Source organism: Poecilia reticulata, linkage group LG16, assembly GCF_000633615.1.
Source record: "Poecilia reticulata strain Guanapo linkage group LG16, Guppy_female_1.0+MT, whole genome shotgun sequence".
In the NCBI taxonomy this organism is placed as follows: Eukaryota; Metazoa; Chordata; class Actinopteri; order Cyprinodontiformes; family Poeciliidae; genus Poecilia; species Poecilia reticulata.
Genome location: NC_024346.1, coordinates 1,327,053 through 1,334,257, shown reverse-complemented (window position 1 = coordinate 1,334,257; position 7,205 = coordinate 1,327,053).

Sequence of the window (7,205 nt, the reverse complement as noted above, 5' to 3'; positions counted from 1 at the left end):
GGTCCTTTACCAGGCTCCTACACTTATAGAAAGTGGACCAACCCACCTCACTTCCTGTTTGCTTAGAAAAACAACAAAAAAATAATAAAACAAAAGATAAATAAAATCAACAATTATTAACCTATAAGTTCTGTAAATAATACAACAAATATAAATTTAAGGATAAGCTAACAAAATTCAAATGGATAAAGAAAATAAAGAATAAATAGCTCCAACACTGAGGGTGTGAGGAACTGCTGTTTTCCTCATCGACCTGTAGCATTTCGCTGTGACGCGCACAATGCGGAGGCATTGCGTGGCTCAAACGCCTTGATGTCATCCAAAAAAGATGACATGAACTTGTTGGTTCCCCTGTCCATTGTCGTGGCTGATATTTTGTGAAAATCTGAAATGCTAAACTATTCGACTCAGAAATACTCTGCAGAGAGTCAGTCGAAATGAAAGACGTCATGTTTACATAGAAACTAAGCACCACTAGGCTGTGTTTGTGAGTGCAACAAGGCAGCCTTTTGCGGTTGGATTTTATAGTGAGGAAGACTATTTGAGGCAGATTCAGGTGGAAAACAGCAGTGGAAATATTCACAGCATCAACACACAGCACTCAATCTCAAATCCCAATCCCCTTTCACAGGTGAAACTGCAGGCTTAAATAGTCTCGGCTGTGTTGGACTCAACCTCCTCCAATTCACAGGGGGATCTCACTTCCCAAATCTCCACCTATTTCAATAAACTACATTTTATTAAATACAAACATTAAAATGCACTTTTTATAAATATTTTATATTTTATCTTACACCAAATGAAACACCACAAAAAACCCATAAACGATTTCCTCCCCCCACTTTTCAATGGCCTCTCCCGGTACCTATAAATGGTATCTGGACCCCCGGGGTAGAATTTGTCCAAACACCCTGGAGAGGACACAGAAAAGACAGGTGAGTCACTCAATATCAGCACTCCACACCTAACAGATTATGTACAAACATTTGCTCAGTTTTACCCACCAGTAGCTTATTGCTGAGTAACAATTATCCTCCCTTCACAGGCAACCACCTCACTTGTCAAGGAGCAGCTGTGCAGAGCCCAGAACAAAAGGCTACATGCTAATTACTAAAATCCTCAATAAATACAATTAAAATTTCTTGTGTGCAAATTCTTATTTATGTGCAAATCTCTGTTTAAAGTGCAGTGCTAAATAAAGTGCTATACAGAGACTTAAGTAAAACAGTCCCAGTAATGAAGATCTCTTCTGGGTGTAGCTTGGTAAGGTCCATTAGCTGCGGTGGATCGTGAACAGCTGGGAGGTACGGACGACTCCGAACAGTGCAGTGGCGCACTGTTCGGAGTCGTCCGAACAGTGCGCCACTGTTCGGACGAACAGGGGCGGAGGGGAAGCCTCCGCCACATGGACGGAGTCGTCCATGGACGACTCCGTCCATGGACGACTCCGTACCTCCCAGCTGTTCCTTCTWYYTCYCAGTGCAAGAGAGGTAGAAGGAAAAGTTATCTCTGYAATTGTTTTCTTTTGCAAAGATGTCAAGAAATAAATAATGAAGAACAACTTACACGTTTGGATATTGAACYTTCTTTTGCCTGCGTTAAAGAGAACTGAATCCAGTGCCTCAGTGGCTTAATGGAACTTTGTTGGATGTTTGGTTTAACAAACAATCGCCACTACACTCAGCATAAATATAGCTGTGGACAAGATCACTGACGCCTATTGTTCTTGCAAGACTGGGTAAGTCGGACATTTGTGGTTTTGAGGGTTACTTTTGAAACCCTGATTTCTGTTGTTGGTAAATGTTTGAGTGTTCCTAGGCCTGATGGTAGCGTGGCTAACACGATTACAGTTKAGAAAAAAGCCTTTTCAGATCAAATAAAATCTTTAATGTATGTCAGATATGGTACACATTGTTGGGGACCAGGCCGGGGTAGTTGTGTTTTTTCCAGGTTTATCCACCAGAGGGCGCCTCGTGGCTGCATCTTTCCAGAAGGTGGGCCAGCAGGTCTCCTGCTGACGCACCTGCAAGAAATAATCATCACCGAGAGGAGTATATGAGCAGCAGGCGGCCAGTTCCTCCTTGCCAGAGTGTTTGCCAGCATTGGACGTTTCGAGTTCCACTTGGACCTTTTGACTTACCTGAGTTTTGGAAGAATCCTCTCGTGCCGCCACTGCACTGTTCCCTCTCAATCACACAAGGAAGACGCACCTGTCCGCCCTCAAGCCCCTTGAACCACCCGACCTGCAAACAACCTAGGAAAAGCCTCGCCTCCCTGGTTCTGCTTGCCTACCCCCGCTTGCTCTCCAGTTAAGTACAATATCCCCGGACCGGAGTAGATCTAAAGTTGACTGTTTTTGTGGTGTTTGAGCTGTAATAAACCTCCTACTATCCAATTCCTCTCTGAGTGTTTCTGCATGTGGATCAAGAACCTCAAACCCACCCACCCACCAAGCAAAGGACCCAGCAGAAGCAATTCAGAGAGCTCTTCTCCACCAACAAACTTTAATCCAGAGCCATGATGCCGCACTTCAAGAACTGGGTAATCGACAGGCAGAGACAAACAGTTGTCTAGCCGAATTAACTGATTTTCTCCACTATAATTTTTGACAGGCTTCCCCTCCTTCAACTCCAGATCCGGCCCCGGAATCCACTCAGTCCTCAGCCCCGATCCAGACCACATTTTCCGAATGCCAGCTGCCAAGTCCGCCAAGGTTTGACGGAGATCCCAGAAGATGCAGGGGACTCTTAATGCAGTGCAGTATTCAGTTCAACCACTCACCTTATAAGTATCCCCATCATTCGGCTAAAATTTAATATATCATATCTCATCTGTCCGGCCGCGCCCTAGACTGACCAGAAGTTAAGTTCACGGCCATTCCCCAATATGGTTGCACTTTTGACGAGTTCATATCTGAGTTCAAACAAGCCTTTAACCAAGAAACAGACAAGTCGTTAAAAGTTCCAGAACTCTGAGACTTAAACAGGGTCAGAAATCTGTAGCCGACTTCTCGATTTTCGCATCCTGCCGCCACGGGTTGGAACGACTCAGAATTAAAGAGCTTGTATTTAGACGCTTTGAACGACTCTTTAAAAGATGAAGTAGCCACACTAGATGAACCAGAGTGTTTTGAAGATTTAGTTAAGCTATCTACCAGGTTGGATAACAGAGTTCGAGCACGAGCCAGAGAAAGAAGTAATAGAAATCCGCCACGCTGACTGCAACTCATTACCCACAGTGCGGTTCAAACAGAAATGGTACTGAGCCCCACAGATCCAGAGCCCATGCAAATTGGCTGAGCCAGACTTTCTCCCGAGGAAACTAAACTCTGCTTCTATTGCAGAGAGGCAGGACACTTGCTGTCACTTGCTGTCAAAAGCCAAGGTCCATCAGTGAGGATAAGGGAGCTGGCGGACTATCAAATCTGTTCTGACTCACCTCGTCTATTATTACCTGCTACCATTCTCTGTCATAACCGCACTATGCCTGTTTCAGCACTACTCGATTCTGGTTGTGAACATAACCTCCTTGACTCCAATTTAGTCCAGCAGTTGGAGATAGAAACCGTTCCTCTTCAAACTGCTCTCGACGGTAAAGCACTTCCACAGATTACTCACCAGACCAAACCAGTCCAGCTAGTAGTCTCAGGTAACTACACCGAAACCATATCTTTCTATGTCTTTCCTACAGTAAATTCTCCGTTAATTCTAGGTTTTGAATGGTTACAACAACACAATCCCAATATCAACTGGTCAGACCGACACAGAATTATGGTCAGTATTTTGTCATTCAACTTGTCTCCGCTCCGTCGTTCCTCCAGGTCCGACTCCGGCAGAAAGTAATGAGGCTGATCCTCCTAATCTTTCCGGTGTGCCCGCAGAATACCATGATTTAGCTCAGGTTTTCAGTAAATTCAAGGCATCCTCTCTCCCTCCCCACAGACCATATGATTGCGCCATAGATCTCCTGCCGGGAGCCCCTCTACCCAACACTAGACTTTATAAAATTTCTAAACCAGAGAGGAAGACGATGGAAAAATACATTAAGAATCCTCGGCTACAGGGATTATTCGACCGTCCTCCTCACCTCTGGGTGCGGGATTCTTTTTTGTCGGCAAAAAAGACGGGTCTCTCAGATAGTGTATTGACTATAGAGGTTTAAACCAGATAATGATTAAAAACAAGTATCCTCTACTGCTTCTCTCTTCAGCTTTTGAGCCGCTCCAAGGGGCTACGTTTTTTTTACTAAGCTAGATCTGAGAAATGCGTATCATCTGCTTCGTATCAGAAAAGGGGATGAGTGGAAGAACGCATTCAAGACCCCCTTAGGTCATTTTGAGTATCTGGTGATGCCTTTCGGGTTAGCTAACGCTCCAGCATTTTTTTCAGGCCTTAGTAAATGACGTCTTAAGAGATTTCCTAAACGTGTTTGTTTTCGTCTACTTAGATGATATCCTGATTTATTCTAAGAACTTACCCGAGCACAGGAGTCATGTCCGCCAAGTTCTGCACCGTCTTTTGGAGAACAAACTGTTTTGTAAAGCGGAGAAATGTGAGTTTCACAAACAATCTGTCACATTCCTGGGTTATGTTCTTGAGGGCGGTCAGGTCAGACCAACAGAGGAAAAGATCAGAGCAGTCCTGGATTGGCCAATCCCTGAAACTAGAAAACAGTTGCAAAGGTTTCTCGGTTTTGCTAATTTTTAGGCGGTTCATTCGTAACTACAGTCTAACACACAAGCCCAACCATTAACAGCTCTGACCTCCACCAAGGTTCCTTACATTTTGTCCCCTGAAGCTGAGGCTACCTTCACACAGCTCAAGGTCCTGTTTGCAGATGCGCCCATCCTCATACAACCTGATTCCACTAAGCAGTTCATCCTAGAGGTTGATGCCTCCGAGACAGGGGTGGGAGCAGTTCTCTCCCAGTTCTCCAATAACGATCACAAGACCCACCCTTTTGCCTTCTTTTCTCCTAGACTTTCTCCAGCCGAAAGAAATTATGATGTGGGTGACAGAGAGAATCAACCACCATTTCTGGTGGCCATCCATACAAAAGGACGTCAGGGAATATGTGTTGGCCTGTTCTGTTTGTGCCAGAAACAAGGCTTCCCACCAACCTCCCTCCTGCCTGCTGCAACCCACATTGACTTTGTCACCGGATTACCCATGTCAAAAGGTATGTCCATCATTTTAACCATCATTGATCGTTTTTCCAAGGCCTTGGAAAAAGGCCTTGGAAAAACCATCTTGTCCCTTTAAAGAAGCTTCCCTCTGCCCTTCAGACTGCTCTGCTACTTGTGAAACACGTTTTTAAACTGCATGGTATCCCACAGGAAATCCTTTCAGATCGAGTTCCACAGTTTTCCTCCCAAGTGTGGAAACATTTTTGCTCAGCTCTTGGTGCCAAGGTTTCGCTTAGGTCAGGTTACCACCCCCAATCTAATGGCCAAGTGGAGCGTTTGAATCAAGAGTTGGAGGCCACCCTGAGATGCCTCACATCTTCAAGCCCCACTGACTGGAGCCTTTATTCAACCTTGGGTTGAATATGCACATAACTCTCACCGCTCGTCTGCTACAGGTTTTTCCCCGTTTGAGGTCTCACTTGGTTATCAACCCCCATTCTTTTCTGCCGAGGAAAAGGAGATCTCTGTAACCTCTGTCCAACATCACATTCGCCGGGTTAAGACCACAGGGCCATCATCGCCCTCAACCGCACGACAGAGCAGAATCGTCGTTGGGCCGATCGCAGGAGGCGTTCTCCCACGTTCCCTCCTGGCCAGAAGGTTTGGATCTCCGCCAAGGATATTCCGTTGAAGTCCATGTCGAAGAAATTGTCTCCTCGCTTCATTGGGCCCTATGAGGCTAAGCGGCTCGTCGGTCCGTCTGCGCCTGCCTTCCTCACTTCGCATCCACCCTTTCACGTTTCTCAGGTCAAACCAGTCCATTCCAGTCCCCTGTGCCCCCCTGCTGAGCCCCCCACTCCCCTTGACATTGATGCCCACCCCGCCTACAATGTCCACCGGATTGTGGACTCCCATCGGCGTGGGCGGGGTTGGCATTACCTGGTGGACTGGGAGGGTTATGGGCCAGAGGACCGCATGTGGGTACCCGGGTCCTTTATTTTGGATTCCTCCCTCATTTCTGATTTCTGTTCCTCCCAACCTTCTGCTTCTTCTGGACCGCCGAGTGGCGGTCATTGAGGGAGGGAGCGGGGGGGTACTGTTGGGGACCAGGCCGGGGTAGTTGTGTTTTTCCAGGTTTATCCACCAGAGGGCGCCTCGTGGCTGCATCTTTCCAGAAGGTGGGCCAGCAGGTCTCTTGCCCCGGACCAGAGTAGATCTCCAGTTGACTGTTTTTGTGTTGTTTGAGCTGTAATAAACCTCCTACTATCCAATTCCTCTCTAGAGTGTTTCTGCATGTGGGTCAAGAACCTCAAACCCACCATGACACACATTGCATATTGGATCTGTTCAGCTAACGTAAAGACTGTAACAGACAGGCTTCAAGGTGTAGAAGTTGTATCCGTACTGCCATTATGCTCTACTTAGCTAAAAGGTTTTTATAATGGATGTGTTTTATTACTGACTTTCTTTTTTCATTCACTAAACACAAAGAAAGCAAAGCAATAATACTTACACCAGCACACAATCCTTTGTTCTTATTGATCCTACAAATGCGGTCGTGAACAAGCTTTGATTCAAGCAAGGCATTCCATTTCAGATTTTAGAAATCTGTGAATTTTAGTTCCACAAATACGATCAGGATACCTGACATCGGCTGTACAGATACCCCCACTGACGGTGGAGAACCATTCTTTTTTGAGTCCTGACGCAAAAACTTTCTGCCGGTCTGCTAGTCCACAATGTACATTAGCATGTGTTTACTACTGTGGCTTGTGTTTGTGAGTCGGTCACGCACGTGGTAGCTGCGCTGTGACGTAAAATGGGCATTAGCCAATGAAACGCGGCCCCTGCGGTAAGGTCCTTTACTTGGATCCACGTGAGGAGTGGAGTGCCTGTAAACACAAATTTCAGGCTGAAGTCGAACACAAAAAACAGTGTCCCGTACATCCATCCATCCATCCATTTTCTTGCACCCTTGTCCCTCAGTGGGGTCGGGAGGGTTACTGGTGCCTCTCCAGCTAACGTTCCGGGTGAGAGGCGGGGTCACCCTGGACAGGTCGCCAGTCTGTCGCAGGGCAAC